Source organism: Coregonus clupeaformis, unplaced genomic scaffold, assembly GCF_020615455.1.
Source record: "Coregonus clupeaformis isolate EN_2021a unplaced genomic scaffold, ASM2061545v1 scaf1887, whole genome shotgun sequence".
NCBI classification, from domain to species: Eukaryota; Metazoa; Chordata; class Actinopteri; order Salmoniformes; family Salmonidae; genus Coregonus; species Coregonus clupeaformis.
Window position 1 is genome coordinate 46,547 of NW_025535341.1, and position 12,056 is coordinate 58,602.

The following is a 12,056-nucleotide window of genomic DNA, read 5'->3' on the forward strand; positions in this document are numbered from 1 at the left end:
GTTGTAGAAACATCTCAAGGATGATCAATGGAAACAGGATGCACCTGAGCTCAATTTCAAGTCTCATAGCAAACGGTCTGAACACTTACAGTATGTAAATAGGATCTGTTTTTTATTTGTAATAAATTTGCAAACATTTCTAAATCTGTTTTCGCTTTGTCAATACGGGGTATACGGGGCATGATGAGGGGAAAAAAACAATTTAATCCATTTTAGAATAAGGCTGTAACATAACAAAATGTGGAAAAAGGGGTCTGAATACTTTCCGAATGCACTGTAAATATCTATCGAGATCTATTTCTATCTATACTGAACAAAAATATAAACGCAACATGTAAAGTTCATGGTCCCATGTTTCATGAGCTGAAATAAAAGATCCCAGAATTGTTCCACAACAAGTTTCTCTCATTATTTGCCCAAATTTGTTTACATGTTAGTGCGAATTTCTCCTTTGCCAAGATAATCCATCCACCTGATAGCTTCTTGATATGCCACACCTGATTAAAACAGCATGATCATTACACAGGTGCACCTTGTGCTGGGGACAATAATATGCCACTTTAAAATGTGCAGCTTTGCCACAGATGTCTCAGGACCCAGGACCCAGGACCCAGCACCCAAGACCCAGGACCCAGCACCCAGGCAGGGTCTATGGTTGTCTGAACAGAATAGCGGTCACAGAGAAAATGTGGCGGTTTGTGCAGCATGCATTTTGTGCTGTGTGCGTCTAAATTGGAAAACAAACATACAGGTAGAAGAATGAATGTGGTCAAAGTCACAGGTAGTGGTTGGTTTTGCTGTGTACTGAACCATACATCTCTGCACCATTAGGCCTATGGCTCTGGCTGTACCTCGAGTTGGGGTAGCAGTTTATTTACCATGTTTAAACACACACACAGTGAGACAACAGAATGATGACCCTGTGTGTCTCATAAGGCTCTCTGCTCCATCGGCAGGAAGCATGAGTCAGAGGTTGAAGGAGCATCGGCAGGAAGCATGAGTCAGAGGTTAAAGGTTGACTAACACTATCTCACAGCACAGCAGCATCCTTGGTCCCCCCTACGGGAGGGCAGCTCCCGCTCAGCTCAGCCAAGTCCAAGCTCTTCTCTGTCCTGGCACCCCAATGGTGGAACCAGCTTCCCCCTGAAGCTAGGACAGCAGAGTCCCTGCCCATCTTCCGAAAACATCTGAAACCCTTCCTCTTCAAACAGTATCTTAAATAATCCTCCTCCTCACCTCGACCCCCCCCACCAAAATAAATATAATAATTAAAATAAATAAATAATTAAATACACTTAACCAGCACTTGCCCTTGACCCCCCCAACCCCCCCACCCACCCCTTCTAGCTCTGTCTCTACTGACAGCTCCGTTATTGAGGAAAAAGTACTTTCTATGCCTGTGATGTGTGGTTGTCCCACCCAGCTATCTTAAGATGAATGCACTAACTGTAAGTCGCTCTGGATAAGAGTGTCTGCTAAATGACTCAAATGTAAATGTTTCATGAGCTGAAATAAAAGATCCCAGAAATTGTCCATATGCACAAAAGCTTATTTCTCTCAAATGTTGTGCACAAATTTGGTTACATCTCTGTTAGTGAGCATTTCTCCTTTGCCAAGATAATCCATCTACCTGACAGGTGTGGCATATCAAGAAGCTGATTAAATAGGTGCACCTTGTGCTGGGGACAATAAAAGGCCACTCTAAAATGTGCAGTTTTGTCACACAACACAATGTCACAGATGTCTCAAGTTGAGGCAGCGTGCAATTGGCATGCTGACTGCAAGAATGTCCACCAGAGCTGTTGCCAGATAATTTAATGTTCATTTCTCTACCATAAGCCGCCTCCAAAGTCATTTTAGAGAATTTGGCAGTACATCCAACAGCCTCACAACCACAGACCATGTGTAACCATGCCAGCCCAGGACCTCCACATCCAGCTTCTTCACCAGCGGGTTAGTCTGAGAACAGCCAACCAGACAGCTGATGAAACTGTGGGTTTGCACAACCAAATCATTTCTGCACACTGTCAGAAACTGTCTCAGGGAAGCTCATCTGCATGCTCGTCGTCCTCACCAGGGTCTTGACCCGACTGCAGTTCGGCGTCGTAACCGACTTCAGTGGGCAAATGCTCACCTCCAATGGCGACTGGCACACTGGCGAAGTGTGCTCTTCACGGATGAATCCCGGTTTCAACTGTACCGGGCAGATGGCAGACAGCGTGTATGGCGTCGTGTGGGCGAGTGGTTTGCTGATGTCAACGTTGTGAACTGAGTGCCCCATGGTGGCGGTGGGGTTATGGTATGGGCAGGTATAAGCTACAAACAACGAACACCATTGCATTTTATCGATGGCAATTTGAATGCACAGAGATACCGTGATGAGATCCTGAGGCCCATTGTCATGCCATTCATCCGCCTCCATCACCTCATGTTTCAGCATTATAATGCACGGCCCCATGTCACAAGGATCTGTACACAATTCCTGGAAGCTGAAAATGTTCCAGTTCTTCTATGTCCTGCATACTAGGGCTGACCCCAATTAGCCGACTGGTCGATTGTTCGGTCGACAGGAAGTTGGTCGACAGAGATTTTTTTGAGCAAATAAATAACCTGTCTGATTTGACCCCATCTCAGTGAACTAATCCATTGCAGAGGCCGTGGGGATGGCACAGTCCAAGAAGGGGAGTGGAGCTAAAATGCACGTCTCTCTCTAGAAAATCTTTGGAGGGAGCTGAAAGTCTGTATTGCCCAGCGACAGCCCCGAAACCTAAAGGATCTGGATAAGGTCTGTATGGAGGAGTGGGCCAAAATCCCTGCTGCAGTGTGTGCAAACCTGGTCAAGACCTACAGGAAACGTATGATCTCTGTAATTGCAAACAAAGGTTTCTGTACCAAATATTAAGTTCTGCTTTTCTGATGTATCAAATACTTATGTCATGCAATAAACTGCAAATTAATTACTTAAAAATCATACAATGTGATTTTCTGGATTCTTGTTTTAGATTCCGTCTCTCACAGTTGAAGTGTACCTATGATAAAAATTACAGAACTCTACGTGCTTTGTAAGTAGGAAAACCTGCAAAATCGGCAGTGTATCAAATACTTGTTCTCCCCACTGTATAACATGGATTGCCATTGTATTAAATTACATTTTTGTCAAGCAATTCTTATTTTAGCAAACAATTAGTGGTTCATCCTATATTCTCCCTAACATCCTTACCCCCTTGCAACAGATGTGGGATAAACACACATACACACACACACTCAACCCCTTTCCTCCACAATCAACCATAAGTTCAGATGCTCAACGGTTGTTACATCCCATAGCCCAACTCAAGAAAGGACCTGATTTACGAATGCATATACAGTTACAGCTGTTTGAGAAAGCATGCAAGATTGAGCAAAAATTGACAACAATGTGAGATTTGATTAATCTATTTAATCTATGTCAAGTCCTAGGTGATGGAGATCAGATCCACCCTCTTCACCTGAGACACAAACACTCCTGGTCCCACGTTGTAACCATTTTTCCCAAGCATCTCCGTGCAGTCAGACCTTCGATTATTTTGTGCCACCAGGGCCACAATAATATGCCCCCTCTCTGAGTGTGACCCTCCCATGGGTTACTGCAGCCAGTGTTGCCAGCACTGCCACTACCTGGGTGGGGGTACCCCCACCGGAATCCCCACCGGCTAGGGTACAAGGTCATCAAGGTTCTCATTAGCAGCTTTGAGAATTTCCTTGTATATTATGCTCTCCCATCAGGGGGCTCTGGCTTTGTAGGACCAACCCTGCCAGGCAGGCTCAGAATCTTGAGGGGGCGGTGCTGCTCTAGTAGGTCTCTGACCGCATTTATCTTTCTGTTTTGGATGCATATAGGTAACTTACAGCATATACAGTAATTTCTGTTAATGCATTCATTTATATTATTATTCCAGTCTTCTATCGTTCTATTGGAACTACTGTAAAAACAGACTTAATTTGCTGTTTGAGGTTAATAAAAATGACTTTGAGAAGCTCCACTGGTCATTAGTGGTGGTGCGTTAAGCCAATCATAAATACTATCAGATCCCCAAATGGGCACATTTATAAGCCTACATTTGCATACAGGCCAGGTAGCCTATAGGCTTACTTCTATGCTTAATCAGGTACGTGTCCTTACTCAACATTGACAGGAGCGCTCAAAACAAAACAATGAATAAATTGACAACTCATAAATGGAATGAAATAAACAAAAACTTGTTTCTCACAAGTGTAGCCAACGTGTCCACTCCGATCATGAGAACTGTAAAAGACTAATAATAATAATAATATATTGAATGCATTAACAAAAATTACAGTAACAAACAAACAATATAGATGATAAATAAATGGAAATTGACAGTAAATGTACTACTGGTGCTACTGGTATTCCTCCACAATGGATTAGTCCACTGAGACAGGCATCAATCAAGACATGTGCATTTTTTTTTTTTACAACTGTTTGACTATAAAATTCTCAGTCGAACAACAGCCCTATCGACCAAACAACAGACCAGTCAACTAAATCAGCCCTAAACAATCTCTCTCATTCAATGAACCAGGGATCAACTCAAATTTTATTTGTCACATGCGCCCGAATACAACAGGTGTAGACCTTACAGTGAAATGCTTACTTACAAGCCCTTAACCAACAATGCAATTTTAATAAAGAATACCCCAACAAACAAAAAAAACACAAAAAGATACCGCTTGCCGTGCGGTAGCAGAGAGAACAGTCTATGACTAGGGTGGCTGGAGTCTGACCATTTTTAAAGGCCTTCCTCTGACACCGCCTGGTAGGAAAGCTTGGCCCCAGTGATGTACTGGGCCATACGCGCTACCCTCTGTAGTGCCTTGCAGGTCGGAGGCCGAGCAGTTGCCATACCAGGCAGGGATGCAACCAGTTAGGATGCTCTCGATGGTGAAGCTGGTAGAACCGTTTGAGGATTTGAGGACCCATGCCAAATCTTTTCAGTCTCCTTAGGGGGAATAGGTTTTGTCGTGGTGCTTGGACTGTCTTGGTGTGTTTGGACCATGTTCGTTTGTTGGTGATGTGGACACCAAGGAACTTGAAGCTCTCAACCTGCTCCACTACAGCCCTGTCGATGTGAATGGGGGCGTGCTCGGTTATCTTGTTTTTCCTGAAGTCCACAAATCATCTCCTTTGTCTTGATCACGTTGAGGGAGAGGTTGTTATCCTGGCACCATAGACCTGACCTCCTCCCAAGGCTGTCTCTGCCGTTGTCGGGTGATCAGGCCTACCACTGTTGTGTCATCGGCAAACTTAATGATGGTGTTGGAGTCGTGCCTGGCCATGCAGTCATGAGTGAACAGGGAGTACAGGAGGGGACTGAGCACGCACCCCTGAGGGGCCCCTGTGTTGAGGATCAGGCTTATAAACTGTTCTGCCTCGTGCTAGAAACCCCTACCTGTCCCAGACCTGCTGTTTTCAACTCTAAATGATCGGCTATGAAAAAGCCAACTGAGAGACCTGGAGCCCTAGGACCATACGCCGGGACTACCGGCCGTGGGACTCCTTGCTGTCCCCAGTCCGCCTGGCCTTGCTGCTATTCCAGTTTAAACTGTTCTGCCTGCGGTTATGGAACCCCTACCTGTCCCAGACCTGCTGTTTTAAACTCTAATGATCGGCTATGAAAAGCCAACTGAGATTTATTCCTGATTATTATTTGACCATGCTTGTCACTTATGAACATTTTTGAACATCTTGGCATGGTTCTGTTATAATCTCCACCCGGCACAGCCAGAAGAGGACTGGCCACCCTCATAGCCTGGTTCCTCTCTAGGTTTCTTCCTAGGTTTTGCCTTTCTAGGAGTTTTTCCTAGCCACCGTGCTTCTACACCTGCATTACTAGCTGTTTGGGGTTTTAGGCTGGGTTTCTGTACAGCACTTCGAGATATTAGCTGATGTAAGAAGGGCTATATAAAATAAAATTGATTGATTGATTGATTGATTGTTACCTACCCTTACCACCTGGGGGCGGCCCGTCAGGAAGTCCAGGATCCAGTTGCAGAGGGAGGTGTTTAGTCCCAGGGTCCTTAGCTTAGTGATGAGCTTTGAGGGCACTATGGTGTTGAACCCTGAGCTGTAGTCAATGAATAGCATTCTCACATAGGTGTTCCTTTTGTCCAGGTGTGAAAGGGCAGTGTGGAGCGCAATAGAGATTGCATCATCTGTGGATCTGTTGGGGCAGTATGCAAATTGGAGTGAGTCTAGAGTTTCTGGGTTAATGGTGTTGATGTGAGCCATGACCAGCCTTTCAAAGCACTTCATGGCTACAGACGTGAGTGCTACGGGTCGGTAGTCATTTAGGCAGGTTACCTTGGTGTTCTTGGGTACAGGGACTATGCTTGAAACATGTAGGTATTACAGACTCGGTCAGGGACAGGTTGAAAATGTCAGTGAAGACACTTGCCAGTTGGTGGCGCATGCTCGGAGTACACGTCCTGGTAATCCGTCTGGCCCCTGTGGCCTTGTGAATGTTGACCTGTTTAAAGGTCTTACTCACATCAGCTACGGAGAGCGTGATCACATAGTCATCCGGAACAGCTGGTGCTCTCATGCATGTTTCTGTGTTTCTTGCCTCGAAGCAAGCATACACTACTGGTCAAAAGTTTTAGAACACCTACTACTTCAAGGGTTTTTCTTTATTTTTACATTGTAGAATAATAGTGAAGACATCAAAACTATGAAATAACACATATGGAATCATGCAGTAACCAAAGAAAAGTGTTAAACAGATCAAAATATATTTTATATTTGAGATTCTTCAAATAGCCACCCTTTGCCTTGATGACAGCTTTGCACACTCTTGGCATTCACTCAACCAGATTCTTTCAACCAGCTTCTTAATGCATTTGAGCCAATCAGTTGTGTTGTGACAAGGTGGGGCGGGGGGGTATACAGAAGATAGCCCTATTTGGTAAAAGAGCAAGTCAATATTATGGCAAGAACAGCTCAAATAAGTAAAGAGAAACGACAATCCATCATAAGACATAAAGGTCAGTCAATCTGGAATATTTCAAGAACTTTGAAAGTTTCTTCCAGTGCACTCGCAAAAACCATCAAGCGCTATGATGAAACTGGCTCTCATGAGGACCGCCATAGGAATGGAAGACCCAGAGTTACCTCTGCTGCAGCGGATAAGTTCATTAGAGTTACCAGCCTCAGAAATTGCAGCCCAAATAAATGCTTCACAGAATTCAAGTAACAGACACATCTCAACATCAACTGCTCAGAGGAGACTGTGTGAATCAGGCCTTCATGGTCGAATTTCTGCAAAGAAACCACTACTAAAGGACGCCAATAATAAGAAGAGACTTGCTTGGGCCAAGAAACACGAACAATGGACATTAGACCGGTGGAAATGTCCAAATTTGAGATTTTTGGTTCCAACCTCTGTGTCTTTGTGAAACGCAGTGTGGGTGAACGGATGATCTCCGCATGTGTAGTTCCCACCGTAAAGCATGGAGGAGGAGGTGTGATGGTGTGGGGGTGCTTTGCAGGTGACACTGTCAGTGATTTATTTAGGATTCAAGGCACTTAACCAGCATGGCTACCACAGCATTCTGCAGCGATACGCCATCCCATCTGCTTTGGGCTTAGTGGGACTATCATTTGTTTTTCAACAGGATAATGACCCAACAAACCACCAGGTTGTGTAAGGGCTATTTTACCAAGAAGGAGAGTGATGGAGTGCTGCATCAGATGACCTGGCCTCCACAATCACCCGACCTCAACCAAATTGAGATGGTTTGGGATGAGTTGGACCGCAGAGTGAAGGAACAGCAGCCAACAAGTGCTCAGCAAATGTGGGAACTCCTTCAAGACTGTAGGAAAAGCATTCCAGGTGAAGCTGGTTGAGAGAATGCCAAGAGTGTGCAAAGCTGTCATCAAGGCAAAGGGTGGCTATTTGAAGAATCTCAAATATAAAATATATTTTTTGGTTACTGCATGATTCCATGTGTTATTTCATTGTTTTGATGTCTTAACTATTGTAGAATATAGTAAAAATAAAGAAAAACCCTTGAATGAGTAGGTGTTCTAAAACTTTTGACCGGTAGTGTAGAAGTAATTTAGCCTCGTCTGTAAGGCTCGTGTCACTGGGCAGCCCGCGGCTGTGCTTCCCTTTGTAGTCTGTAATAGTTTGCAAGCCCTGCCACATCCGACGAGCGTCGGAGCCGGTGTAGTACGATTCGATCTTAGTCCTGTATTGACGCTTTGCCTGTTTGATGGTTCGTCTGAGGGCATAGTGGGATTTCTTATAAGTGTCCGGGTTAGAGTCCCGCTCCTTGAAAGCGGCAGCTCTACCCTTCAGCTCAGTGCGGATGTTTCCTGTAATCCATGGCTTCTGGTTGGGGTATGTACGCACGGTCACTGTGGGGATGACGACATCGATGCACTTATTGATGAAGCCAGTGACTGATGTGGTGTACTCCTCAATGCTATCTGAAGAATCCCGGGAACATGTTCCAGTCTGTGCTAGCAAAACAGTCCTGTAGGTTAGCATCTGCTTCACCTGACCACTTCCTTATTAACCGAAGTCACTGGTGCTTCCTGCTTTAGTTTTTGCTTATAAGCAGGAATCAGGAGGATAGAGGTATGGTCAGATTTGCCAAATGGAGGGCGAGGGACAGCTTTGTATGCGTCTCTGTGTGTGGAGTAAAGGTGGTCTAGAGATTTTTTTCCCTCTGGTTGCACATTTAACATGCTGGTAGAAATGAGGTAAAACAGATGTAAGTTTCCCTGCATTAAAGTCCCGGCCACTAGGAGCGCCGCCTCTGGATGAGCGTTTTCCTGTTTGCTTATGGCCTTATACAGCTCATTGAGTGCAGTCTTAGTGCCAGCATTGGTTTGTGGTGGTAAATAGATGGCTATGAAGAATATAGATGAAAACTCTCTTGCTGAATAGTGTGGTCTACAGCTTATCATGAGGTACTCTACCTCAGGCGATACAGTGTATAACCCGCCAGCTGTATGTTATTCATATCTTCTTTTAGCCATGACTCGGTGAAACATAAGATATTACAGTTTTTAATGTCCCGTTGGTAGGATATACGTGCTTGTAGTTCGTCCACTTTATTATCAAGTGATTGTACGTTGGCCAATAGTATCGATGGCAAAGGCAAATTAGCCACTCGTCACGGCTCCTTACCAGGCACCCCGATCTCCTTCCGCGATATCTCATTTTCTTTCTACTGCGAATGACGGCCCTGTCGGGTGTCTGGAGCAAATCCCTCTCGTCAGACTCATTAAAGAGAAATTATTTATCCAGTTCAAGGTGAGTAATCGCTGTTCTGATGTCCAGAAGCTATTTTTGGTCATAAGAGACGGTAGCAGCAACATTATGTACAAAATAAGTTACAAACAATGCAAAAAAACACACAAAATAGCACAGTTGGTTAAGAGTCCATAAAACGGCAGCCATCCCCTCCGGCGCCATTACATTTTCATCAAATGGCTAAGGTGGGCGAGGTAGCTAAGTAAGATGTTAAAACCTCTTAAGGATCGGACCCTTTTTTTCAAATTTTGCCTAAAATGACCAAATACCCAAATCTAACTGCCTGTAGCTCAGGACCTGAAGCAAGGATATGCATATTCTTGATATCATTTGAAAGGAAACACTTTGAAGTTTGTGAAAATGTGAAATTAACGTAGGAGCATATAACACATTAGATCTGGTAAAATATAATACAAACAAAAAAAACATCCGTTTTCTTTTTTTTTTTTATCATCTTTGAAATGCAAGAGAAAGGCCAGATCGTTATCTAGGAATAGCATGGTATTTTTTTTTAGCTGCAATTGCTTCAGTAAATTGGACACTGCAGTTAAATTAACAAGAATTTAAGCTTTCTGCCCATATAAGACTTGTCTATGTCCCAGAAAGTTGGCGGTTGTTTACAACGCCATTCTAGTCACATATCGCATATTGAGCAGCAACCATCCCGGTATAGGGACGCCAATCCCGTATAGGTTATCTGTTTGTAAATTTAAAATATTCAGTGTTCAGGGGAGATCTTGACATCATAGGAGTTACTTGTCAATTAGGCTATTCTAACATGCTGACCACACCGCTCGCGTTACATGCGCTCGCGTTGCAAAATAAATGTACACGTACATGTTGTTCAATCATTGCATCCACAATGCTCGTGAGCGTCTGCGTAGCCAGGCGCTAAAATAGAACTTGGTTCTATTCTTGACGCGCTACAAGTCCCGCCTCCTCATTCGTTTTTAGGAGAATATACCCACGTGGGTGATTGAAAGATGAACTGAGGTCCACACTCCAGTCCAGTTGGTGGTGGTAATGCACCTTAAAGTTGGTTGCCAAGAGCCATTTAAAGTCCAAAGACAAAGAAGAAGAAGACAGGAGGAGCGATTACTAGAAACTAACTAGGTTTACCCTTTTATCTGTTGATTAATTGTCGGAGTAGAGGACCTTGTGCATTTCAGGTAAATTAACAACCCAAAGTTTATATCCCAAGGACAAATTAGCTAGCAACAGCAAGCTAGCTAGCTAAATGTCCATGAATGTTTCATGTGTTTCGACCTGTCCCCAAATTAATATAGTTGGTTCAGAGTTCGTTTTGATATTTCAACATGCGTGTCCTGATCACGTCTGGTGTGGATGGACTAAATCAACATGCGTGTCCTGATCACGTCTGGTTTGGATGGACAAAATCAACATGCGTGTCCTGATCGCGTCTGGTTTGGATGGACAAAATCAACATGCGTGTCCTGATCACGTCTGGTGTGGATGGACAAAATCAACATACGTGCCCTGATCGCGTCTGGTGTGGATCGACAAAATCAACATACGTGTCCTGATCGCGTCTGGTGTGGATCGACAAAATCAACATACGTGTCCTGATCGCGTCTGGTGTGGATCGACAAAATCAACATGTGCGTTGGTGCACGCGCGCCCGGTCTAGTCAGTGTAACCAGTGTGAAATGGCTAGCTAGTTAGCGGTTCGCGCTAGTAGCATTTCAATCGGTGACGTCACTCGCTCTGAGACGTTGAAGTAGTTGTTTCCCTTGCTCTGCAAGAGCCGCGGCTTTTGTGGAGCGACGGGTAACGGTGCTTCGAGGGTGACTGTTGTCGATGTGTGCAGAGGGTCCCTGGTTCAAGCCCAGGTTGGGGCAAGGAGAGGGACGGAAGCAACACTGTTACATCAGCATGCTAGAATTTATTTTTTAGGACATCGGACATGACAATGACATTAATGCATGCTAATAGCTAAATAGTTAACAACTCAAAACATTGTGTAGTTTGGCTGATTATCTAGTTAATCTGTTGCAATACATTATTTTACCTGCTGCGCAAATGTCTCACTCTCTCCTCTGGCAACGGCCCACTGGCACACACGCCACTGATGTACACACCATGACTTTTCCAGGACTTTCATTGCTGACCAAAAATGTGCAATAACTGGGCAAATAACTCACTAGCAATTATTAGCAACAAACGTGCAAACGTTGTTCGCTTTGATCTCAAAACCGCATCTTGCTACTGCATGATTGAAAGACTGCTCCTGCCTGTCAATGCAAGGCTTATAATAATTACACTTCGACGGGTTATGGAGAGATCGGGAGGACAGTGACCAAAAGATCTAATCTGCCTGCAGGGAGCTTTACCTATGAAACCACCTACAAGGCAGCATCCTGATTTATCAGCCTCTGAGGCTGACATTTAATCTGATCAGCCTGTCAGGAATGGAACTCACCTACTCTGTAAATCAAAATATTATCCATAAAACATACATTGTCCTTTACATTATACACATAAGGTATGCAAGCAAACAACCAGCATAGATAACAAGCTTGTTTTAATTGTTAACAACATGACTGCCTAGCTAACCAGCTACATCAAAACACCAACTACTGACATGGTGACACAGAATTAACTAGCTAGCTGGCTATTGATGTTCATCAATCTGACTATATCTGACTAGCTAGTTGTGACAAAATCGCAGCAAATCGTTTGATTAGTTAGGTTACCTTATAGCGTAGTTAGACCACA

The 12,056-nt window shown here is 44.1% G+C and overlaps 1 protein-coding gene across 1 annotated transcript in view; it reads right to left on the reverse strand.

Annotated features, from left to right (window-relative positions):
* LOC123487915 (protein RUFY3-like) overlaps positions 1-12,056 on the reverse strand; it is a 57,133-nt gene that overhangs the window by 44,468 nt on the left and 609 nt on the right. The window lies entirely within an intron of this gene.